Here is a 25,821-nt window from a genome sequence, read left to right on the forward strand (position 1 = left end):
TGAGCTAATCAGGTAGGATGCAGTCCATGTCCCAAATGGGGCTCACAGTTTTCATCCCCATTTTACAGATGAGAAAACTGAGGCACAGAGAATCAATCTATCAGTGGTATTTATCCAGTGTTTACTATATGCAGAGCACTGTACTAAGCACTTGGGAGAGTACAGGACAACAGAATTAGAGGATATATTCCTTCCCCATATCGAGCTAGAAGTAAAATGACACCCAAGGTCACACAGCAGACAAGCGGCAGAGCCGGCATTAGAACATGGGTCCTTTTGACTCTCAGGCCCGTGCTCTATCTACTAAGCCACACTGCTTCTTCGATGGAAGGGGCGATGGCATCCTATGAGCCTTCAGTTCTGGGTTTTCCCTCAGGCATGACTGGCTCGGGATGCCCAATGATTCAACGTTGTCCAGGTTCATGTTAGCCGGAACCGGTTTGCTTAAGAAAGCTCCGACAAGTCTGCGTGGGATGAAATTCCGAGGCTCAGCCCAAGCCTGGTAAAGGCCTACATCTGAACCCCTCGGCCGGACCCCTTGAAATTCTTCCTGAATTCACTGGCTTCCAGGATCAGTTGATCAATCAATCATATTTATTAAGTGCTTACTATGTGCAGAGCACTGAACTAAGTGCTTGGGAGAGTACACAATATAACAGAGTTGGTAGACACATTCCTTGGCCACAACAGGTTTACGGCCTAGAGGGGGAAACAGACATTAATATCAATAAATAAATTATGGATAAGGATGTGACTGCCGTGGAGCTGAGAGAGGGTGAATAAAGGGTGAAAATCCAAATGCAGGGGCGATGCAGAAGGGAGTGGAAGACGAGGAAATGATGGCCTAGTCGGGGAAGGCCTCTTGGAGGAGATGTGCTTTCAATAAAGCTCTGAAGGAGGGGAGAGTGATCCTCTGTTGGAAATGAAGAGGGAGAGCGTTCCAGGCCAGAGGCAGGATGTGGGCGAGAGGTCGACAGTGAGGTAGAGGAGATCGTGGTACAGTGAGCAGGCTGGCATCAGAGGAGTGAAATGTGCGGGCTGGGTTGTAGTAGGAAAGCAGTGAGGTAAGGCAGGAGAGGAAGGGGGCTACTGGAATAAGTCCTCCTGGGAATTGTGGTCTGCAGGGTCACCCAGAGTCCAACCAAGGTAAGGTATCGGTGATTCTGGTGGCCTTAACAGTGCTTCACTGCTTGCCAGCGATGCCAATAGAGCTGCCAGGGAGCACCATGGATCACCTTACCTAGGTCATCTGGAACCAGGTTTCTTTTCTCTGCCTTACCAGCAGCCCAAGGCTGTACCTGGAATGGAATCTGAAGATTCCACTGGCCGAACTTCAAAATGACTGCAGTAGCTTCTCTCTTACCTAGCCTTTGGGGAGCGGGTAACCTGTTAATCCAGTAGACAACAACATGTGCCAGCTGAGCAGGGTTCCTTCTCATGTTCAGGTCACAGGGAAACTGAGGTTCAGAGAGGACCAGTGCCCTGCCCAAGATAATAGGGCACATCACTGACTCAACAAAGACGAGAATTCCATGGAACAAGATTCCTTTCTGACGCACCCCAACCTGCTTCATTACGCTGACAAAGCAGTGCACCCGGCTCGGTTTCCAAAACACTAGAGGAAAACAACATTACAGCTTTTCAGTGACTTGAACAGTGCGGTTTCTTGGAAAACTCCCTCTTGTCTAGACCTGAGCTCCCTCTAGACTGGAAGCTCCTTATGGGCGGGGAACGTGTCTGCTAATTCTGTTTTATTCAACTATCCCGTGCTGTTAGTTCAGCGCGCTGCAGATAGTAAGCGCTCAATAAATAACACTGATTTATCACCTCCTCTCCAAGCAGGGGGCTCTCGTGCCGGGGAGGTGGGCAGGGGCAAGAGGCAGCCCCAGAGGTGGAGAAGTAGACCCTCACTCAGGCTAACACCCTATTCAGACTCTATTTGCCCCACTCAAGTTTGGGTTTTTTGAAATTATTTTTATGGTATTTGTTAAGCGTTTACCATTTGTCAGGCACTGTTCTAAGCACTGGGGTAGATACAAGGTAATCAGGTTGGACACCATCCCAGTCCCACTTGGGGTTCACAATCTTAATCCCTATTTTACAGATGAGGGAACGGAAGCACAGAGAAGGTCAGTGACTTGTCCAAAGTCACAGAGCAGACAAGTCACGGAGGCGGGATTAGAATCCAAATCCTTCTGACTTCCAGGCCTGTCCTCTATTCACTGGGTTGGCTGTTTTGGGTTCTCTTTCTGCCTTCAGCCAGATGGCCAATGTACTTCGTAAGCATGGGCGTCCGTTCAGGGTCTGGGCCAGAGTCTGTGGAGAAATTCCCCCTCATGACCCTCTGGTCTGACTTAGGGAGAAATGAAGGGGTTACCATAGTGATCTGAAAACTAAAGCCTTGAGGCCCTGCAGGGTCCTGGCTGGGAGGCTCGGTAACCACCATCAGCATCCTCCTATCTAATCAGTTACCTCAGTTGCCTCAGTTACCTCAACTGTAAAATGGGGGTTAAGACTGTGAGCCCCATGTGGGACAACCTGATTACCTTGTATCTACCCCAGCACAGCTCAGCACAGATTAAGCGTTTAACAAACACCATCATTATTATTATTTTGGGGGAAGCAGCATGATGTAGAGCACGGGCCTGGGAATCAGAAGATCATAGGCTCTAATCCCAATTCCCCCACTTGTCTGTTGAGTGACCTTAGGCAAGTCACTTTTCTGTGCCTCAGTTACTTCATCTGTAAAAAATGGGGATTAAGGGCGTGAGCCCAATGCAAGACAGGGATTGTGTCCAACCTGATTAACTTGTGCTAACCCAGTGATTAGAACAGTGCTTGGCACATAGTAAGTGCTTAGCAAGTACCATAATAATTATTATTAATATTACTATTATTATCCTGGCTAAGCCACTTGTTTGCCAGTCCTTACAGCACAGGCTTGGGAATCAGAAGGTCATGGGTTCTAATCCCAGTTCTGCCCCTTATTGGCTGCATGACCTCAGCAGAGTCACTTTACTTTTCTGTGCCTCAGTTCCCTCATCCATAAAATGGCGATTAAGACTGTGAGCCCCTTGTGGGACATGGACTGTGTCTAACCTGATTAGCTTGTATCTACCCAGTGCTTAGAACATAGTGCTTAACGAATACCATAAAAAAATCCCTGGCTTCCCTTGATTGGGTGGGTTGGGAAGCTGCAGTGGGGACTCGAAAGGCCCTTGGGGAGATACCGCTTCGATTCCTTTCGCTGAGTGCCCCTCGGCTTCTTCCTTCCCCCCCGACCACCCTACCTGCTCCAGTTTGGCTACAAATATCCTTTATAAGCCTGGGCTTTTCCTCAGGGATACAGGGTTGATGTGATCCAGCACTGACAGGCTGAGAAGTGGGGAGACTGACAGTTCTTTCCCGAGAGAAATAGCATGGCCAAATGGAAAAAGCACAGTCTTGGGAGTCAGTGGATCTGTGTTCTAATCCAGGGTGGATCACTTATCCCCCATGTGACCTTAAGCAAGTTACTTCACTTATCTGGCCTCAGTTACCTCACCTGTAAAATGGGGATTAAGACTGTGACAAAGGGACTATGTCCAACCTGATAAACTTTAATCTTTTCCACTGCTTAGGACAATGCATGGCACCTACAAAGTGCTTAGCAAATACCATTTCTTTTTTTTAAAAAAGAGACATCCCCCAGGGATACCTCTGGGGTCAGGGTATAGAGAGAAGCTCAGCACCCAAGAGGTTACCTCCACCAGTCAGGATCTCCGACACTGTGTGCTCTAAGGTGACCTTTGACTTTCCACAAAGCAGGGCTCAGACTCCCAGTCAGCTCTCCAAGGGTTGGGGGAACCACCGTCTCTGCTGCCCCCTCAATCCCTACAACTGGGGTCTCAGCTCCTCCCCTCTTCCTGAGAAGGGTGATGGTAAATCACTGTCGTACACTTAGTGGGCTGCAGGTTAACCCACCTCTTGCGGGCAGCAGCTAATGGGTGAAGGCTTGGGAGAACCTGCCACCCTCTGTAGCACTGGGGAAGCGGTCAGGTGTGCTGAGGCCCCCACTCCCCTCCCCTCATTCCCTGGTGTCAGGTTCAGAGCTCTGGGGGGTCGTGGGTCCACAGGGAGGTGGGCTCTCCGCAGCCCGTTCCGTGGAGTGGTTCTGTTGGGGTAATCTCCACTGGGAATAATAGTAATAATTATGGTATGTGTTAAGTGTTTACTATGTGCCAGGTGCTGTTCTAAGTGCCGGGGAAGATACGAGGTAATCGGGTTGACCACCTTCCCTGTCCCACATAGAGCTCACAGTTTTAATCTCCATTTTACAGAAGAGGGAACTGAGGCACAGAGAAGTTAAGGGATTCACCCGAGGTCACAGAGCAGACAAGTGGCAGAGCTGGGATTAGAACCAATGACCTTCAGATGCCCAGGCCTGTACTCTAAGGGCTGGCCGACTCCTGTGTCTCCCTGCCGAGTCCTGTGGGCAGGTGGAAGATCCTCCCTGAAGTCAGGGGTCTCCCTTGGTATTCCTGGTTGCCACCCACAGCTCAAAACTTCAAATGGATTTTTGCTTAAGTGAGAAGTGATGCAGGCAGCTTCTCAAGTTTCTCCGCCTGGGGAAACAAATTAGAAAGACACAATGAACAAGCAGAACAAACCAAAAAACCCCAGAAAACAAACAACCCCCTCCCCCCAAAAAGTCCTCTCCCCAAACCCAAAGGTGTAAATCAGGCCCTGGAACCAGCTGATTCAGAGACAGAATTGAGTCCATTTCAAGGGAGTTCTCTTGGAATAGGACTTGATTCCCTTCAGCTGGGACTCATTGTTGGGCTCCGGATACAGGATGTAAATATTTATTTTCAATAACTCTTGCTAAAACACAGTCTCAGTGTGTTGTACTATTGTGTGTGCCTGAATGCCCTCCAGTGAGTGACTCAGTTTCCCGTTTCACTTGGAAGTTCTGGGGAACAAGGATCAGCATTATCACCATTATTTTTTAGTCCCTTTGCTGATCTCATACCACTAACCCATGGCCCTGGATCAACTCCACAGTCTGCTTCCTTTGCTCCTGTGCATGAGCCAAAGAGCGCTGCTCGTGGAAATCTAAATAACAGGCTGACATTGTCCACCTTAAGTTCATCCTTCCGTACTTTAACTCTGCCCGGCAAAATTATTTCTCCATCCTTATTGACTCTCATGCTTCCCGCCCTCACCAGTTCCAGACGTTTAACTCTCCCCTCAAACCCCATGTCCCCCCAGCTCCCTCATCCCTTGTCTCTAATGACCTGGCTACCTACTTTATTGAAAAAATTGAAACTCTCAGGCATGATCTCCTTATAATCACCCCTGCTCCTTTCCAGTCCCTCCCTCCTCCTGCCCCTCCTTAAACTCTCCCATCCTTCCCAAGAAGAGATCTCCTGACTTCTCTCAAATCTATTCCTCCACTTGCACATCTAACCCCATTCCTTCAAACCTTACACTTGCCCCCTTCCTTCTTCCCTCCTTGACTGCCATCTTCAACAGTTTGCTCTGCAGTGGCTTCTATCCCACTGCTTTCAAACACGCTCATGTGTCCCCTATCCTGTAAAAACACTCCTTTTGACCCCCAGCTTCCTCCAGTTAACACCCCATCTCTCTCCTACCTTTCCTCTCCCAATAATCTGAGCAAGTTGTCTACACCCGCTGTCTCAAGTTCCTCCCGTCACCTCCAATTTAACATGTTCCCAACAGAGCTCCTAATCTTCCCACCCAAACCCTGTCCTCCCCCTGACTTTCCCAGTCAGAAGGACCTGGGTTCTAATCTCAGCTCCACCGCATTTCTCCTGTGTGACCTCAGGCAAGTCACTTAACTTCTCTGGGCCTCATCTGTAAAATGGGGATTAAGAGCTTGAGCCCCATGTGGGATAGGGACTGTGTCCAACCTGATTAATTTGTATGTACCACAGTGCTTAGAAAAGTAAGGGCTTAGGACTAGTAAAGGCTTAACAAATACCATTATTGAATAAAGGATGCTTTGCGTTGTTTCTCCTAGTGATTGCTTGTACATTTGTACTTTTGCTGAACAATGATGGGGAAGATACTTAGTTGATGGATAGGATTGCCTGAGTTTATCTTTCCCTCAACATGACTCTCCTGCTTTTTAATCCCTAGAAATAGCTCTCCTTCCTGAAGTAGGTCTGCCTCTTCTCTTCACCAAACAATAACCTTCTCTTCCTCTTTCCTTCATAATCTTGGCTAGTCCTTATGCTTTATGTTTGACACACTCATGTGCTCACTGGAACATAACTGGCAGTTCTTGTGATTGGTTGCAGGGTAAATTGATATGGCTTGGAGTGCTGGGAGTTAACTCAGGAAGATTTGTTGAGGGGAGGGCTCTGGTGAGTTAGACTTGGGGAGGGAGGGGGTCCCAGGCCAAGAAAATGGCATGAGTGAGGTGTCAGAAGTGGGACAAATAAAAGCGAGAGACAGATTATTTCACCATTGACTTTAAAGCACTCAATCAGATCTCCCACTCCTTTATCTTGCTGATTACCTACTACAGCTCACTCTGCACAACTCACTCCTCAAATATTCATTCAATAGTATTTATTGAGCGCTTACTATGTGCAGAGCACTGTACTAAGCGCTTGGGATGAACAAGTCGGCAACAGATAGAGACAGTCCCTGCCGTTAGACGGGCTTACAGTCTAATCGGGGGAGACGGACAGACAAGAACAATGGAATAAAATACCAACCTACTTGCTGTACCACAATCTCATCTTTCTCACTGCCAACCCCCTCCCCATGATCTCCCTCTGGCTTGGACCTCCCTCTGCATCCAGCAGACCACCACTCTCCTCATCTTCAAAACTACTAATCCCTGACAAAGCCCTCGCTCTGCCTAAGCCCTCCCTTTTGGGTAGCTTACGTCCTTGGGTCTGTATTCTTTTAGCACTTCAATATTCACACCCCACAAACTCACACCTCACAGCACTTACTAAAAATAAATAAATGTACATACCCAACTGTAATCTATTTTAATGTCTGTTTGCCCCATTAGTCTGCAAGCTCCTCATGGCTCTGGGATCATGTCTGTCTACTCTCTTTTATTGTACTCTCCCAAGTGCTCAGTAAGTGCTCGATAAACACCACTGATTTGTTTTTTGAGAGTAGGGGAGAAATAAAGGAGAGTGAGCTGGGGAGCAGCAGTTAACGAGGGCAGGTAAGTAAAATCGGAAGAGTAAGACCATAAGAGTTGGTGGAGAGTCTTAAAAATACGAGCTTCTGTTGGATGGAGGATAAAGGATGGAGGAGATTTTTTGAGGAGCAGAGAGATGAGCGCTGGGAGATACTTCAAAAAGATGATATATACAGCAGTGTGCAGTATAGACTGGACCAGGTGAAAGAAAAAAAACCCACTTATAATGATAATAATAATTATGGTATTTGTTAATTGCTTACTATGTGCCAGGCACTGTGCTAAGTGCGAGGGTGAAGACAAGATAACTGGTTTGGACACCGTTCCTGTCCTACATTGAGCTCACAATCTTAATCCTTATTTTACAGATGAGGTCACTGAGGCACACAGAAGTAAAGTGACTCGCTCAAGGTCACACAGCAGACTCATGGCAGAGCCGGGATTAGAATCCAGATCTTTCTGACTCCCAACCCCATGTTCTATCCACTAGACAACGCTATTTCCCTAAACTGATCCTGGAAGGGAGGACCTGACCAAGGGATTTAAAGGCTACCAGAGCAAGGGCTTCTTTAAACACCTGGCTGCTCCAATAAGATCAGGGATTGGGCTGTGGGATGGGAGTTGGGGTAGGCAAAGGGGTGAGGCAAGGTATTGAAAATCACCATGGAGATCCGAGCTGTTTCAGGTCACCTTGCAGCCCGGTGAGGACACTGGAAATACCACAGGTCTCCCAGCTGAGCCAGAGGCCGTGTCTTGTGAGCCGAAAGGGCAGGAGCAGCAGGAGGGGCCGCGTTGGCTTTCCCTGTCCCCAGCCAGGCGTCATGCTGACAGCATTGCTGGTCGCTGACTGGATGCCTGTCACACTGCAGATTGGGCTCCCCTGTGTGACCTTGGGTAAAGAAGCAGCGTGGCTTAGTGGCAAGAGCATGGTCTTGGGAGTCGGAGGTGGTGGGTTCTAATCCCAGCTCCACCACCTATCACCTGTGTGACTTTGGGCAAGTCACTTAACTTCTCTGTTTCTCTAGTTACCTCATTTGCAAATAGGGATTAAGATCATGAGTCCCATGGGGGACAACCTTTTATCTACCCCAGCGCTGAGAACAGTGCTAGACCTATAGTAAATGCTTAACAAATACCATCATCATTATTATTATTAAAGTCTGGTGTTATTATTTTCTTTATTTAGGGATTTTTAAAATGGTATTTGTTAAGCCCTTATTATGTGCCAGGCACTATACTAAGCACTGAGGGCATGGGGATCAGGCTGGACACAGTCCATGTCCCTCCTGGGACTCACAGTCTAAATCCCCATTTCACAGATGAGGTAACTGAGGTCTGGAAAAGTGAAGTGATTTGCCCAAGGTCACACAGCAGACAAGTGACAGAGCTGGGATTAGAACCCAGATCCATGCTCCATCCACTAGGCCATGCTGCTTCCCTGCTGGGGCCTAGCTCACTCTTTTATTTTCTCTCTCTCTCTCTCTTTCCCCCCCCTTCCCCTCTCTCTTTTTCTCTCCCTCTCCCTCCCCCCATGAGCACCACCCCAGGCCCAATCCTGCCTTGGGGTCCCTGGGCCTGGCAGCTCATATGGGCACAGAAAAGCACAGAGAAGAAGCATGGTGTAGTGCTTAGAGCACAGACTCGGGAGTCAGAAGGTCATGGGTTCTAATCCCAGCTCAACCACTTGTCTGCTGTGTGTTGAGAAGTCGCTTAACTTCTCCAGGCTTCAGTTAACTCATCTGTAAAATGGGGATTAAGACTGCACCCCACATGGGACAACCTGATTACCTTGTACCTACCCGTGTTTAGAATAGTGCTTGGCACATACTAAGCTCTTAACAAATACCACAATTATTAAGTATTAAAAAAAAAAGAAGCATCCACTTTCGAAAAGAATTTCCAACCAGAACAGGGACACTGGTACTGATTCTTTCACCCTTGTCCTAGTCTTATCATTCTGGATTGCATTCCATTTCTGGATTGGAGAGAGGATCCATAAGAGAGAGAGAGAGAGAGAGAGATGATCCCTCTAGACTGTAAGTCCATTGTGGACAGGCATTGTCTCTCTTTATTGTTGTATTGTTCTTTCCAAGTGCTTAGTACAGTGCTCTGCACACTAAATTCTCAATAAATATGATTGAATGAATGAATAAATGAATGAATCCACTATCGGATACCTATCAGCAAGGTCCCGACTTTTGGGTCACGAAGCCACCCACTCCAAATACAAAAAAATTGAAGATGCCCACCAGAAAGGTGTCTGGGGCCAAATCGAGAAGCAGAATGGCTTAGTGGAAAGACCCAAGGCTTGGGAGTCAGAGGTCTTGAGTTTTAATTCCGGCTCTTCCACTTGTCAGCTGTGTGACTTTGGGCAAGTCACTTCACTTCTCTGGGCCTCAGTGACCTCATCTATAAAAGGGGGATTAAGACTGTGAGCCCTACCTGTGCCAACCTCATTACCTTGTAACTACCCAGCACTTAGAACTGTACTTGGTTAAGGAATACCATCATTATCATCATTATTATCTCCTGGGCAGGGATCAGACCAGCTGAAAATGAACCTGGCCACGGTAGTAGGGCATTACCTTCCTAAAGGTTTTAAAATCAGGAATGAGGATCTTTAAATCAGGATGGTTTTGATGACCCGATCCTGCCCGGAGACAACAGTTGGGACTCCAACAGCCCCTCAAGGCCTCTGAGGGAGTGGAAAGCCCCGCCCCGCCACATGGAGCAGGATTATCATTCATTCAATCATATTTATTGAGTATTTACCATGTGCAGTGCACTGGATTAAGCATTTGGAAAGTGCAGTTTGGCAACAGAGACAATCCCTACCCACCAAAGGGCTCCCAGTCTAGAAGGGGGAGACAGACAACAAAACAAAATAAGTAGACGGGCATCAATAGGATCGAAAATGAATATAATTATAGGTATAAATACATCATTAACAGAGTAATAAATATGTACAAATAGATACAAATGCTGAGGGGAGGGGAAGGCAGTAGGGCAGAGGGAGGGTGTTGGGGCGATGAGGAGGGCTCAGTGTGGGAAGGCCTCCTGGAGGAGGTGAGCTCTCAGTAGGGCTTTGAAGCAGGGGGAGGGAAAGCACGGTGCCTTAGTGGCAAGAGCCCGGGCTTGGGAGTCAGAGGTTGGGGGTTCAAATCCCGCCTCGTGGCTCAGTGGAAAGTGCATGGGCTTGGGAGTCAGAGGTCATGGGTTCGAATTCCAGCTCTGCCACTTGTCAGCTGTGTGACTGGGGACAAGTCACTTAACTTCTCTGGGCCTCAGTTCCCTCATCTGTAAAATGGGGATGAAGACTGTGAGCCTCATGTGGGACCACCTGATGACCCTCTATCTACCCCAGCGCTTAGCACAGTGCCCTGCACAGAATAAGCGCTTAACAAATGCCAAAGTTATTATTGTCAGCTGTATGACCTTGGTCCAGTCACTTCTCTGGGCCTCAGTGACCTCATCTGTAAAATGGGGATGAAGACCGTGAGCCTCACGTGGGACCACCTGATGACCCTCTATCTACCCCAGTGCTTAGCACAGTGCCCTGCACAGAATAAGTGCTTAACAAATGCCAAAGTTATTATTGTCAGCTGTATGACCTTGGTCCAGTCACTTCTCTGGGCCTCAGTGACCTCATCTGTAAAATGGGGATGAAGACTGTGAGCCTCACGTGGGACCACCTGATGACCCTCTATCTACCCCAGTGCTTAGCACAGTGCCCTGCACAGAATAAGTGCTTAACAAATGCCAAAGTTATTATTGTCAGCTTTATGACCTTGGTCCAGTCACTTCTCTGGGCCTCAGTGACCTCATCTGTAAAATGGGGATGAAGACCGTGCGCCTCACGTGGGACCACCTGATGACCTTCCATCTCCCCCAGCGCTGAGCACAGTGCCCTGCACAGAGTAAGCGCTTAACAAATGCCAACATTATTATTATGGCTTGTCGGCTGTGTGACCTTGGTCCAGTCACTTCTCTGAGCTAAGGGGGGGGGGGGATGAAGACTGGGAGCCCCACAGTTGCATACAGTCCCAACTTCCCCCTTTTCAAAAGTATTTATTGAGCGCTTACTATGTGCAGAGCATTGTACTAAGCGCTTGGAATGAACAAGTCGGGGGGGGGAATCACTGAGGCCCAGAGAAGGGGCTGGACCAAAGTTGCAGGGACGTCGCCTCTCCCCCTCCAACGGCGCTTAGGAGAGGGCTTGGCCCCTCGCCGGGCCTTAACAGAACCTCCTGGCTCCTGGAGGGGGCGCCGAAAGCGCCCGGCGCATGCGCCCGAGAAGGAGCGTGCTCCCCCCCGCCCCCCCCGGCGGGTGACGTCGTCGGCACGCGCCTGCCGCTCGCGCCCTCTCTGGCTTTGATTGACAGCTGGAGGCCCCGCCCCCTCCCGCCCCCGCCTCTCCGGCCGGGCCCGAGGGAGGGAGTCGGGGGCGCGCGCAGGCGCGCGCTCGCTCCCGGGCGCCTCCCCCCCCCCCCCCCCCGGGCCGTCCCGCTGGCGGCGCGCCCCCGCCCCTCCCGCCCCCTTCCCGTTTTTCCCGTTTTCCCCGTTTTCCCGGTCCCGCCGCCGCGCTGGAGGCCGTGGCCGCGGGGTCGGCGCCGGGCCGGGGGTTCCGCTGCGGCGGCCCCGCTCCGCTCCGCTCCGCTCCGCTCCCCTCCTCCGCTCCGCTCCCCTCCTCCGCTCCGCTCCGCTCCGCCAACCGGCCGCCCGGACGGTCCTTGGGCGGGGAAGCCCAGGTGAGCAGCCGCCAACGCCCACCCAGACCCCGAGCGGCCCGGGGGGCTGCGGGCGGGCAAGGGAGGGCGGGCAAGGGAGGACCCTCGGGGCTCATCCCGACCCCGCTGCCCTCCCCGCTCCGGACCCCGCAAGCCCTCCGCCCTCCGCCTTCCTCCCAGCGCTCCGTCCCTTCCTCCGTCCGTGCTTCCTTCCATCGCTCCGGCCCTTCCTCCGTCCATCCCTCCATCCCTCCATCCGCCCGTCCCTCCTTCCATCGCTCCGTCCATCGCTCCGTCCCTTCCTCCGTCCGTCCCTCCGTCCATCGCTCCGTCCATCGCTCCGTCTCTCCGTCCATCGCTCCGTCCCTTCCCCCCGTCCATCGCCCCGTCCCTTTCTCCGTCCTTCCCTCCATCCCTCCCATCGCTCCGTCCCTCCTTCCATTGCTCCGTCCTTTCCTCCGTCCATCGCTCCGTCCCTTTCTCCGTCCATCCCTCCCATCCCTCCGTCCCTTCCCCCGTCCATCCCTCCGTCCCTTCTTCCATCCATCGCTCCGTCCGTCCCTCCCTCCTTGCACCCCTCCGTCCATCCCTCCCTCCGTCCATCCATTCCTCCGTCCATCCCTTCCTCCGTCCATCCCTCCATCCCCAAGCAGCGTGGCTCAGCGGCAAGAGCCCGAGCTTGGGAGTCCGAGGTCATGGGTTCGAATCCCGGCTCTGCCACTTGACAGCTGTGTGACTGTGGGCAAGTCACTTCACTTCTCTGGGCCTCAGTTCCCTCGCAAAATAGGGATGAAGACTGTGAGGCTCACGTGGGACAACCTGATTACCTTGTATCCACTCCAGCGCTTAGACCAGTGCTCTGCACATAGTAAGCGCTTAACAAATAGCAACATTATTATTATTATCCCTCCCTCCGTCCATCCCTCCCTCCGTCCATCCATTACTCCGTCCATCCTTCCATTCCTCCATCCATCCCTCCATCCTTCCATTCCTCCGTCCATCCCTCCATCCTTCCATCCAATCCCTCCGTCCATCCCTCCGTCCATCCTTCCATTCCTCCGTCCATCCCTCCCTCCGTCCGTCCATCCCTCTCTCCGTCCATCCCTTTCTTCGTCCATGCCTCCGTCCATCCCTTTCTTCGTCCATCCCTCCATCCTTCCATCCCTCCGTCCATCCCTTTCTCCTTCCATCCATCCGTCCATCCTTTCCTCTGTCCTTCCATCCTTCCGTCCATCCCTTTCTCCGTCCATCCCTCCATCCTTCCATCCCCCCGTCCATCCCTTTCTCATAATAGTAATGTTGCTGTTTATTAAGCGCTTACTAGGTGCAGAGCACTGTTCTAAGCGCCGGGGTATACAAGGTAATCAGGTGGTCCCACATGAGGCCCACAGGCTTAATCCCCATTTTACAGATGAGGTACCTGAGGCCCAGAGAAGTTAAGTGACTTGCCCTTTCTCCGTCCATCCCTCCATCCCTCCATCCCTCCGTCCATCCTTCCATCCCTCCGTCTATCCCTGCGTCCTTCCATCCCTCCTTCCATCCCTCCATCCATCCCTCCGCCCATCCCTGCGTCCTTCCATCCCTCCTTCCATCCCTCCTTCCATCCCTCCATCCATCCCTCCGTCCATCCCTGCGTCCTTCCATCCCTCCTTCCATCCCTCCATCCATCCCTGCGTCCTTCCATCCCTCCTTCCATCCCTCCTTCCATCCCTCCTTCCATCCCTCCGTCCATCCCTGCGTCCTTCCATCCCTCCTTCCATCCCTCCATCCATCCCTCCGTCCATCCCTGCGTCCTTCCATCCCTCCTTCCATCCCTCCTTCCATCCCTCCATCCATCCCTCCGTCCATCCATCCATCCCTCCCTCCGTCCGTCCATCCTTCTTCCCTCCGTCCGCCGGTCCGTCGGTCCTGCCGCCGCGGCCCCTGTTAGCCGGGGAGCCCGTCCGCTGTCGGGTGGGGATGGTCCTCTCCCCAACGCTTAGCCCAGTGCTCCGCACACGCAGTAAACGCTCAGTAGAGGCGATGGGATGAATGAATCCCGCCTCCTTCCGACCCGACCCCCTAACGCCCCCTCCGCCTCCGTGCAGCCCTCCACCCCCGGGCTGTCCTCCATCCTTGTGCAGTCCTCCATCCCCTGCCGTGAAGCTCCGCAGAAAGGGCAGGGGCTTGGGAGTCAGAGGTCATGGGTTCTAATCCCGATTCAGCCGCTTGTCAGCCGAGTGACTTGGAGCAGGTCACTTTGCTTCTCTGGGCCTCAGTTCCCTCATCTGGAAAAGGGGGATGAGGACTGTGAGCCCCAAGTGGACAGCCTGATCACCCTGGGTCCTCCCCAGCGCTAAGAACAGTGCTTTGCACCCAGGGAGCGCTTAACAAATACCCGCATTATTATTATCAGCGTGGCTTAGTGGAAAGAGCCCGGGCTTGGGAGTCAGAGGTCATGAGTTCGAATCCCAGCGCTGCCACTTGTCAGCTGTGAGACGGTGGGCAAGTCACTTAACTTCTCTGTGCCTCGGTTCCCTCATCTGTAAAATGGGGATTAACAGTGAGCCTCACGTGGGACAACCTGATTCCCCCTGTATCTACCCCAGCGCTTAGAACAGTGCTCGGCACATAGTAAGCGCTTAACAAATACCAACATTATTATTATCGATTAGACTGTGAGCCCGTTATTGGACAGGGACGGTCTCTGTTGCCGAACTGTACATTTCAAGCGCTTAGGACCGTGCTCTGCACGTAGTTCAGCGCTCAATAAATACGATTGTATTGAATGAATGAGCAGCCCTCCCAGCCCTCCACCCCCGTGCAGCCCTCCGTCCCCGTGCTGTCCTCCGGGCAGCCCCGATGTGGGATTTGGGGCAAGTCCCTTCACTTCTCTGGGCCTCAGTTCCCTCATCCGTAAAATGGGGATGAAGACTCTGAGTCCCATGTGTCTGATCACCTTGTATCCACCCCAGCGCTTAGAGCAGTGCTTGGCACATAGTAACCCTTAACAATTGCCAGCAGCAGCCCTCCACCCTTGTGCAGCCCTCCACCTCCGTGCAGCCCTCCGTGCCCGTGCAACCCCCTTTCCCAGCCACTTAGGTGGGCCCTTGGAGCTGCGGCTCCAAAGGAGGAGGAGGAGGAGGAGGAGGAGGAGGAGGAGGAGGAGGAAAACCGGCGTGTGAATGGGCTGGGGTTGGCTGAGGATTGTTTACAAACAATTGGATAGAGACCTCGGGAGGAGAGGAGAGGAAAGGGAGGTGATTGTTTGCACGAGGTTAGGGTCGGGCTAAGGGTTTTTCGGCCAGGTTGACTCGACCGAAAAAAAGTAATTTAAAAAAACCCTCATTTTTGCAAAACCACCGTCCGAGACTTTCCATCCCTCGGATCCATTTAAAGGTCCACCCTTGGACCCCTACCGTGGGAAAACAAAAAGAGGCCACCTGGAGGGGAGCGTTCTGTATAGTCCGGGCTCAGTTTTTCTCGTCGTGGGTTTTCACCGTTGGTGGCCGCTTTTCCAAAGAACATCCCATGGGAAACGTTGGTCGGGGGCATAAAAAAAAATGTGTTTTGGTGGCTTTCGGTTGCATGGCTAACGTTTCTGAAAAGTGGTTGCCCCGGACTTGTGCTCAGAAGCCGAGAAACTGACAGGGTTTAAGGCTGATCTACAAGGTATTATTTATATTAATGATATATGTATATATATATATATCCAATTTTGTTTCTATTGATGCTATCGATGCCTGTTTACATGCATTACTGTCCGTCTCCTGCCTTCTAGACTGTGGGCCCGTTGTGGATAGGGATGGTCTCTGTTGCTGAATTGTACTTTCCAAGCGCTTAGTACAGTGCTCTGCACACGGTAAGCGCTCGTTACGATTGAATGAATGCAAAGCACTGTACTAAGCGCTTCAAATTGAAGTGCTCATTTCATTCCTTGGTATGGCAATGCGTAGCTTATGTATTAGACAAAGGGTAGGAGCCACTTTTCATCCATATGCTAAATCGTTTGAACGGTCCTCTGTGATCCTCGGCTATTTGGGGCCTGTTTTTAGGGACCGGATTCCCCCCTCCCACCCCCATCTAAAAGCACTCACTATTATTATTCTATTTTATTAATTTTTATTAATGATGTGTATATATCAATAATTCTATTTTTTCTGATGCAATTGAGGTCTGTCAACTTGTTTTGTCTGTCTCCCCTTTCTAGACTGTGAGCCTGTTGTTGGGTAGGGATGGTCTCTATCTGTTGCCAAATTGTACTTTCCAAGCGCTTAGTACAGTGCTCTGCACACAGTGAGTGCTCAATAAATACAATTGAATGAATATTACTATTCTTTCTAATAATCTGGTTCTGAATTCCAGCCCTCCAAAACCAAGGTTCATTGAGTTCTAAGATGCCTCCGATAGACAATTCCGAGTAGGGGGGTGATGAGCCGAAAGTTTACTTTGGGAGTTGGAACAGTTTATTCCAGTTGGATTTTGTTGTTAAGAGACTGTGGAAAAATCCAGAAGCATCAAAGAGTCGTTGGAAAAAGCGAGGTTTTATTACCACCTGCTAGATGCTATCGTGGTTGCTGAACTCGTGTAATGATAAACCTATTAACTAAACCTCGTTTGTGACCTTGATACAGTTGTGCAACGCTTGATGTGAGCGGCAGTCGAGGCCCCGAGAACACCGGGATGGAGTAACTGGGTTTATTATTTTTGCAGAATTTAAAATAAGGCACACTCTGAACAGTTTTAGCCCAGATTTCGGCCTCCAGCGTGTGTCTTAGCGGAGGCGCCGTCCTGCTGAATGGTATTTGTGCATAGTTGGGTCTTGTTGCACAGCTGTTTACATCCCATTGGGGTTCAGCCTCTCTTCTAAGCAAAGAAAAGTCGGTAGAACGAGTCTGTGGTGGACACTGACACAGAGGTAAAGGATAATAATTTCACCGATCCTTTAAGACCATAACCACTTCCATGATTGATTTCCCTCATTTTTTGGTGAAAGTAGAAGAGAGAAACTCTAAAAAGTTGGCCTTTGGCTGTTAAAAAGAGCCTATAAAAATGTAATAGCCTGATTTGAAATTTTTTTTGACCTTATGTATTTGGAAGGACGTATTTTTGACCCAGGTTTTGCTGCTTTTTAAAAAATCCAAGCACCTTATTTGTGGTTTAACATTAGAAATCAATGAAAAGGCTAATAAATGTCTTTTTAAAGCCTTTGGAATTCCTGAAGACATAAACTGGAAAAGCACAACGGTTTATTTGTGCCACCAGCTATTTTGAATATGTAATTACAGCCTTGATTTGTTTCCATTTAGCATTATTATGTGCACTTGGCCTCCTAGCTCTTCTAGCCTGCTTGTCATTTTCCCCCCGTCTTTTGAGAAGCCCCATTCACCTCTCAGACATCAAATGGACATATTTTAGAGACTGTTTTACCTTGCCAGCATATCTACTATATTTGATATGTATAGGCATTTTATTTTCTCCTTAGAATTCCCGACCTGTAAAGCCATCAGTTATAAATTACAGTGAATTATGTATTTACAAGGACATTTCTCTCAACTTCATTATTATTTTTAAAGTGATTGTGAAATTTTAGCACACTCCCCCCTCCTCCCCACCGCCAAGAATCCGTTTTTCAGAAGGGTATTGTGGACACAAAGTGTTGGGGGAAAATTTTATTGACAAGACTTTTTTTTTTTAATGAGTTGAATATGAAGGTCAGCAACAGTCACAGAGTATTGAGGACTGAACTGTGCTCTGTGGGGAGTTACAAAAGAAGACCAGACATGGTCCCTGCTCTGGAGGAATTTATAATATAAAAGGGGAGCTCGGGACAAAAATCCAAATAATGAGATGCTCAAAATTCCTGAAAACCCAAGTGACAGAAGGCCATAATATTATAAATGATGGTTAAGGCAAATGACAATAACATAAAAAAGCAGATTATGTACAGCTATATTTTGCATATAGATGCATTCATTCTTTCACACACATACACACACCGTTAGATTGTGCATTCCCCAAGTGCATGGACCTGGCTTCTAGTTTTATCCAGACTCTGCTGAGTACGGTGCTTTGTACCCCGTGATGATAATGACCTCATCTCCTTGAATTATAGGGAATTAATTATAAGGAATGCACCATTCGCACTCTCTTCAGCCGTGCCATCAGGGTCCAGAAGCAGCATAGCCTAATGAAAAGAGCCCCAGCCTAGGAGTCGGATGACCTAGGTTCTAATCCCGGCTCTGCCACTTGCTGCTCTGTGTCCTCGGGCAAGTCACCTGACTTTTCTTTGCTCTCTTTTGTCATCTGTACGTTGAGAGTTAAATACGTGATCTCCCCGCCCCTTAGAATGTGTGCCCCATGTGGAGCAGGGACTGTGTCTGATCAGCATATACTGTGTCCACCTCAGTTAATAGTATTGGTTGTTGGGGTTTTTTTGTGGGGGTGGGGGTGGGGGTGGATTTTTTTAATGGTATTTGTTAAGCTCTTACTATGTATGTGCCAGGCACTGTACTAAGCACTGGGGTAATAATAATTCTGGTACTTATCATTCATTCCATCATATTTATTAAGTACGCACTTTATGCAGGGCATTGTACTAAGTGCTCCTGTGACAAGCTCTGTACTAAGTCCTGGGATAAATACAAGTTAATCAAGTCGGACACAACCCGTCCCACTTGGGGCTCACGCTCTTTATCTCCATTTTACAGATAAGGTAACTGAGGCCCAGAGGAAGTGAAGAGAGTTGCCCAAGGTCACATGGCAGATATATGGAGGAGCTGGGATTAGATACCAGCTTCTTCCAACTCCCAAGCTTGGGCTCTTATCCACTAAGTCACTTAGATACAAGGGGTAGCTACTGTTCTTGGTACGTAATAATAATAATGGTATTTGTTAAGCGCTATGTGTCTAGCACTGTTCTAAACGCTGGGGGAGGTACAAGGTAATCAGGTTGTTCCAGAGAACTTAAGTGACTAATTAGTGGCTGTGTTTGATCTGCATTTACCATTTCGACCCCACTGCACAGTACTGGTTTTTTTTTGTGTGTTTTTTTGAATGGTATTTGTTAAGCATTTACTATGAAGCAGCGTGGCTCAGTGGAAAGAGCAGGGGCTTGGGAGTCAGAGGTCATGGGTTTGAATCCTGGCTCCGCCACCTGTCAGCAGTGTGACTATGGGCAAGTCACTTAACTTCTCTGTGCCTCAGTTACCTCATCTGTAAAATGGGGGTGAAGACTGTGAGCCTCGCATGGGACAATCTGATTACCCTGTGTCTACCCCAGGGCTTAGAACAGTGATCTGCACATAGTAAGTGTTTAACAAATACCAACATTATTATTATGTGCCAGGCATTGTACTAAGTGCTGCGATAGATACAAGGGGTAGATACTTTTCTTGGTATATAGTAAGTGCCTGTCAAAATCACTATTATTATTATTATCATTATTATTATTATTATTAGTATTGTCGCTGGCGAATGAATGCAACAAGTAAGTGGGCAAGTGAGTACACAGAGGTATGTGTAGTATAGTGGCCAAAATGACTTCAGCACCCCGTAGACACTCAGTGAATACTACTGAGTAAATGAATAAACATAAATTCTAAGGGATTAGTGGTATGATTGAGCCTGGCAAGGTTATCTCAGAAGGCATCTAGGAGGAGGTGACCTTTCATGTTTTTAGTCCCTTGAAAATACTCAAGGTACTTAATTTATTTCAATTTAAATAATCCTAAGGGTAGTATTTGTTAAACCAAATTATCAGATGAGATACAGTCCCTGTCCCACGTGGGGATTACAGACTAAAAGGTCTTTTGGGGAGGGAGAACAGGTGTTGATTCCCCATTTTACAGATGAGGAAACCGAGGCCCAGAGAAGGGAAGTGACTTGCCTATGGTAAAGTGGTAGAGCCAGAACTAAAACCCAGGTCTCCTGACTCCCCAGGCCCATGCTAGGCTTCCCCACTGCGTTTCTTTTGAAAAGTCAGCCAGGAAGCATTTGAGTGTCCACAGGGTGAGTAGCTCAGTACAAAAAGATGAAGGTATGCAAAGAATAAACTAGGTTCCTATTGTCAAGGGAGTTTCAATTCAAAAGGGGAAATAAGACAGGAAATATTGTAGCCATTATAAATAAGTACAGATAGCTTCAGTAATTTCCACAAGTGAAAGGAAGAGGAGTGGGTTTTGGTTTGTCAAGAGGTTGGAAAGGCAGGGAGGGGTAGTAGAGAATCATGATTTCCTGGAGAAGGGGGGCCTCAAACTGCTTTTTTTAAAGGGGAAGGGAGAAAGCTTATATTTGCAAGAGTTCCATAAAAAACTTAAAATAAACATCTTATTTAAAAAGTTAGGCAGTTAGATTAGCAGTTAAGTTTGTTCAGCTGTGCCTTTGAATTTTTTGTCCAATTTTTGTTGGGGCGGGTGTACCTTCATTCATTCAATTGTATTTATTGAGCACTTACTGTGTGCAGAGCACTTGTACTATGCACTTGGAAAGTACAATTCAGCAACAAATAGAGACAATCCCTGCCCACAATGGGCTCACAGTCTAGTGATGAAATTGCATTCATACACAATTATACAGTTACTGAAACAAACAGCAGCCAGGAATTTTCTTCTTTTGTTTTCCCTTTAGTTGTATTTTGAGGGAGTGGAGGAGAAAGGGATGAATGGGATAAAATAATAAAAGAAATTGAATGTAAAATGTAATGCTAGTGATGGAAATGACACCACCAACCAGATAATGCCCAAACTAAGGTTTTAGCCTTGGTATTTGGATCAGATTGCTAGAATGAGCAACTTTGAAGCTTCTTGTTGGACTTGGTTTGAAATGTGGGTCACTTAACATTTTACTGAGAATTCTTCGTATGTCTAGGTTTTTATATACCCAAGTTCTTATTTTGGTAGGGCTGTTTCCCCTTTAATATGACACTCAAAGCCAGCTGATTTATAGGACTGTAATTCCATTGGGGAATCTCATAAGAGTCCTTGGTTAATCTCCTGGGGCAAATTTGGAGCCCCATTATTTAGCTGCTTGATTTCAATCAGTGATATTTAGTGAGTGCTCACTGTGTGCCGAGCACTGTACTAAGTTCTTGGGAGAGTGCAATATGACAGACTTGGTAGACACATTCCCTTCCCACAACAAGTTTATGATGGCTGCTTGCCGCAGTAAAGGTGTGTTTTTGTGTGTGTGTGTGTGTGTGTGTGTGTGTGTATGGTTTTACTCACTGATGCTGCTCTAGAGGTATATTTATGCACAGCAAGGTTTGATTCCTAAAACAACCTCCCCCGGTGGATTACTGTATATTTCTTTTTATGTAAGACTGTCAAATATTGTGGCAAATCTGCTTTGGTCAAGTGCAGTGGAAAATGATGTTTTATTCCAGAAATATCAATATTGCCCGCACATTATCAAAATCAAACCTATTAACATATAAAATCACCTACTTTCTCCTCAGTAGACTAACTCCGAAGCTAAGCGGCGCAGCGTAGTCGATAGAGCACAGGCCTGGGAGTCAGAAGGTCATGGGTTCTAATTCCGGCTGTGCTCCTTGTCAGCTGTGACCTTGGGCAAGTCACTTCACTTCTCTGTGCCTCAGTTACCTCATCTGTAAAATGGGGATTGAGACTGTGAGCCCCATGTGGGACTGGGAATGTGTCCCACCCGATTTACTTTGTATCTGTCCCTGTGCTTAGAACAGTGTCTGGCACATAGTAAGCGCTTAACAAGCACCATAATTATTCTTGTTATCGAAGTGCCTAAGGGTTACAGGCCCAAATGCAGAGGAGATGCAGAAGGCAGAGAATATAGGGGATGAAGGCTTAATTAGGGAAAGCCTCTTGGAAGAGATGTGATTTTAGGAGGCTTTGAGGATGGGTAGAGTGTTGGTCTTTTGTTTCATTCATTCAGTCGTAATTACTGAGTGCTTACTATTTGCACTGTACTAAACGCTTCAGAGAGTAGAATACAATAAGCAGACACATTCCCTGCCCACAATGAGCTTACATTCTAGAGGGATGATGTGGGCAAATAGTTGGAGTCTGGCGTGAAGTTTGTGGGGTGGCTTCTAGCAGATGAGGATGGGGAGAGCTGATTGAGTGCCTTAGTTGAAGTGAATGTTAAGACCTCTAGGATCGGGGTCAGCAGACGGTGGAGAGTAGGGAGGTTAGAAAGAAAGGCTAGAGGAGCAGTGTAATGGACAGGGCCTGGGTCTTACAGTCAGAAAGACCTGGCTTCTAATCCTGGCTCTGCCACTTGTCTGCTGTGTGATCTTGGCTAAGTCTCTTCACTTCTCTGGGCCTCAGTAAAATGGCATCTGGGCATCTGTAAAATGGGGATTAGGACTGTGAGCTCCATGTGAGTCATGAAGAATGTCCAACCTGATTAGCTTGTATCTACCCCAGCGCTTAGTACAGTGCCTGGCATATAGTAAGCACTTCACAAATACCTTAAAAGTGCCAGAATCACTCCAAAAAGCAGAATTGGAACCAGAAGGGCACTAAGTCTCCTAATTATAAATAAGGTTTCTCCCCATTCAACAATTTTGTTTTCCACACTGGTACAGTGGTATTTAATTTACTGTATTTAGTATTTTAAAGTATATATCATTATTTATGTTAATGTCCATCTCCCCCTCTAGACTCCGTGGTTGTTGTGGGTAGGGAACATATATACCAACTAGTTCTGTTATTTTGTGCTCTCCTGAGTGCTTAGTACAGTCCTCTGCCCATAGGAAGCACTCAGTAAATACCATTGATTGATATAATGGTCCTGAAATGAGCCTTTCTAATATCATTGACTTTTAAGGTGGAAAATGTAGTTTAAGAAATCCATTTATTTCCTTTTCTGTGCACTGAAATTTGAGAGAGCTGGAAAAATATTTACTAAGGATTTGTAACTTTTTCTGATACCTTGTTTAAATTAATGTCTGCCTTGAAAAATAAACTTCATTCCTCTCCATGTTTTATTTGAAAATGTTCTATTCAAAGACTTTCAAGATGTTGGAAACAGAATTATACTGTGGAATATTTTAATATATTCTTTGAAATCGGGTCTTATGTTCACTACAAGATGGAGATGTTTACTCTTTTTATTCATAATTTGTCAGATCTATTAATGGGTGTTGATGCTTCAAGGTATTGTGGGTGTAGGTGTTGAAACATAATGTCCTTGTGTAACTTTAATGTAGTGATAGCTCATTGGAGTTGTGATTTTTTGTTGTTGTTGTAGCTAAGTTGTGAAACTGTCATGGTAGATGCAGCCTGTTTGAAAAAAGTAATCTGTCATCATCATCATCAACAGCATTCAACACCATATTTGTGCAAAGCTCCAAAGTAGGCATTGAGGAAATTTATAAAATAAGTAAAAGCAATCAGTGGTATTTGTTGAGCGTCTACCTCAGTACTTAGTAAGGTGCCTGGCACATAGCAATTGCTTAAGAAATACCATAAAAAATACAAAATCCAATTAAAAAAAGGGAAACAAGAGGTTCAAAACCTTGAAACCAGAGATAAATATGTGTGTATATATATATATATTTATGAGAGGCTTTTGAAAGCTTTTAAAGGGGAGAAACTGGAGGCAGGGACACTGGGAAGATGGCTATTAACAGTATCCAATTGGGAGTTTATTAGGGCTTGTCCTAAGCTTGTGATGGAAAAGTAGAGAGGAAGCGGCATATCTGTGAAGGGACAAGAGGAAGAACTAAGAACCAGAAGGACATGGTCCAGTTATTGTGGGAAGATCGCTTCCAAGAAGCCTTACCTCCTCCAAGAAGCCTTCCCTGACTAAGCCCTCCTCTCCTTTTCTCTCACCCCCTTCTACGCCACTCTTACTTGCTCCTTCATTCATCTTCCCTTCCATCCCCACAGCACATATGTATGTATCTGTATACACTGTAATTTATGTATTTACTTATCTATTTATTTATACTAATGTCTGCCTCCATCATTAGGCTGTGAGCTTGTTGTGGGCAGGAAAATGTCTGTTGTTATATTGTACTCTCCCAAGCACTTAGTACAGTGCTCAGCACATAGTAAGCACTTAATAAATGCAAATGAATGAATGAATGAAAATGGGAAGAGAGGAGAGTAAATGATAATAATAATGATGGCATTTGTTAAGCGCTTACTCTGTGCCAAGCACTGTTCTAAGCCCTGGGATAGAGACAAGGTAATCAGGTTGTCCCACGTGGGGCTCACAGTCTTAATCCCCATTTTACAGGTGAGGCAAGTGAGACACAGAGAAGTCAAGTGCTGGCCCAAGGTCACACAGACATGAGGCAGAGCCGGGATTAGAACCCAGGTACTTCTGACTCCCAGGCCTGAGTTCTATCTACTAGACCATGCCCTTGCACTTGGATTGCACACTTTATTCACTCGTCCCTCAGCCCCACAGCACTTACGTACATACATGTCATTGATTCATTTATATAAATGTTTCTATCCTCCTCTAGACTATAAGCTCACTGTAGGCAGGAAATGTGTCATCCAATTCTGTTATGTTGTACTCTCTCAAGCACTTAGTACAGTGCTCTGCACCCAATAAACACTCAATAAATATGATTGATTGATTAAATCTCCGGATTTCCAGAGCAATGCGCTTTCCACTGGACCAACAGCAGAAAGACTAGAAATTGGAGTATAGGTGAGGGTCTGATGAGAGGAAGAGAAACTAGTAAAGGAGTAATCAATCAGTAATATTTAATGAGCACTTCTCATGTGCAGAGCATTGTACTAAGTGCTTAGGAGGGGACAAAAGAGTTGATAGACAAGCCTTGCTCATGCCTGGTGCAGCAACATCAGGCTGGATAGTTGTGGTGGCGGTGGTGTTGGTATCTACTGAGTAGTTTCAAATCCTTGCCCTGCCACGGGCCTGCTTTGTGACCTTGAGCCGGTCACCCAACCTCTCTCTTCTGCATCACCGTGACTTGTTTTCTTTATTCATTCCCCCCTCCCTTCTCCGTAGCCCTTATGGATATATCTGTAATTTTATTTATTTCCATATGTATATATCAGCACATATGTATATAAGCACATAGTACAGTAATTTGCACACAGTAAGCACTCAATAAATAGGATTGAATGAATGAATATGTATATATCTACATATAAATAAATAAATTTATTTATTTACGTATATTAATGACCATTTCTCCCTCTCGACTATGAGCTCATCGTGGGCAGGGAATCTGTTGGTTTGTTGTTATAGTGTTCTCTCCCAAGCGCTTAATAAAGTGCTTTGCACACAGTAAGTGCTCAATAAATATGATTGATTGAATGAATGAATTAATGTATGTCTCCCCTTCTAGACCGTATGCATGTTGTGGGCAGGGAATGTGTCTGTTATATTGTTTTATTGTACTTTCCCAAGTGCTTAGTACAGTGCTCTGCACACAGTAACTGCTCAATAAATACGACTGACTTACTGACTGACTCTGTTTCCTCATCTTTGAAGTGGAGACAAGGTCGTCGTAGAAAGAATTTAGAGGAGGTCAGGTTAGTCTGCCGTGTGGAAGAAAGAGAAGCCAAGGAAAATTAGACCACTTGCTCAGGACAGATACTCCTTTCTCTTATAAAACCACAACTTTGTGTTCATAATGTGCTCCAAGATGAGTCTTCATTCTTGAGAAATTTTCCCATTTCCATCGAACTTCTGCAGTATTTGACTTCCTTAAATTCATAGCATGATTCAAATTCTCATAGCAGCCATTTGTTTCTCCTCCTAGGCTCACTTTTGCCCACTCATATACATTCTGGTGTACAATCATTTTCTGTTTAGCCCCAACCAAAGACCCCTTGGTCCTCATCATTCTAGATATGTTGACTACTTTTAGCATCACGGTCTACACCCCTCATCTCTGCTTCCAAGGCACTGTCCTAGAAGAGATCCAGAGAAAGGCATCTAAAAAGATTAGTAGGGGTTGGATCGACTTCTTTGCAAAGACAGAGT

At 47.3% G+C, this 25,821-nt stretch overlaps 2 protein-coding genes across 2 annotated transcripts in view; one reads left to right on the plus strand and one right to left on the minus strand.

The window, feature by feature from the left end:
* LPIN3 (lipin 3) overlaps positions 1 to 1,458 on the minus strand; it is a 43,315-nt gene extending 41,857 nt beyond the window's left edge. Inside the window, exon 1 of the mRNA XM_029071027.2 lies at positions 1,364 to 1,458. The gene's annotated coding sequence lies outside the window, so the exon portion shown is untranslated. The remainder of the gene's footprint in view (positions 1 to 1,363) is intronic.
* Positions 1,459 to 11,719: 10,261 nt separating this feature from the next.
* The window catches only part of ZHX3 (zinc fingers and homeoboxes 3), an 81,757-nt gene continuing 67,655 nt past the window's right edge, over positions 11,720 to 25,821 (plus strand). Inside the window, 1 exon segment of the mRNA XM_029070685.2 lies at positions 11,720 to 11,916. The gene's annotated coding sequence lies outside the window, so the exon portion shown is untranslated.

Source organism: Ornithorhynchus anatinus, chromosome 8, assembly GCF_004115215.2.
Source record: "Ornithorhynchus anatinus isolate Pmale09 chromosome 8, mOrnAna1.pri.v4, whole genome shotgun sequence".
Lineage (NCBI taxonomy): Eukaryota > Metazoa > Chordata > Mammalia > Monotremata > Ornithorhynchidae > Ornithorhynchus > Ornithorhynchus anatinus.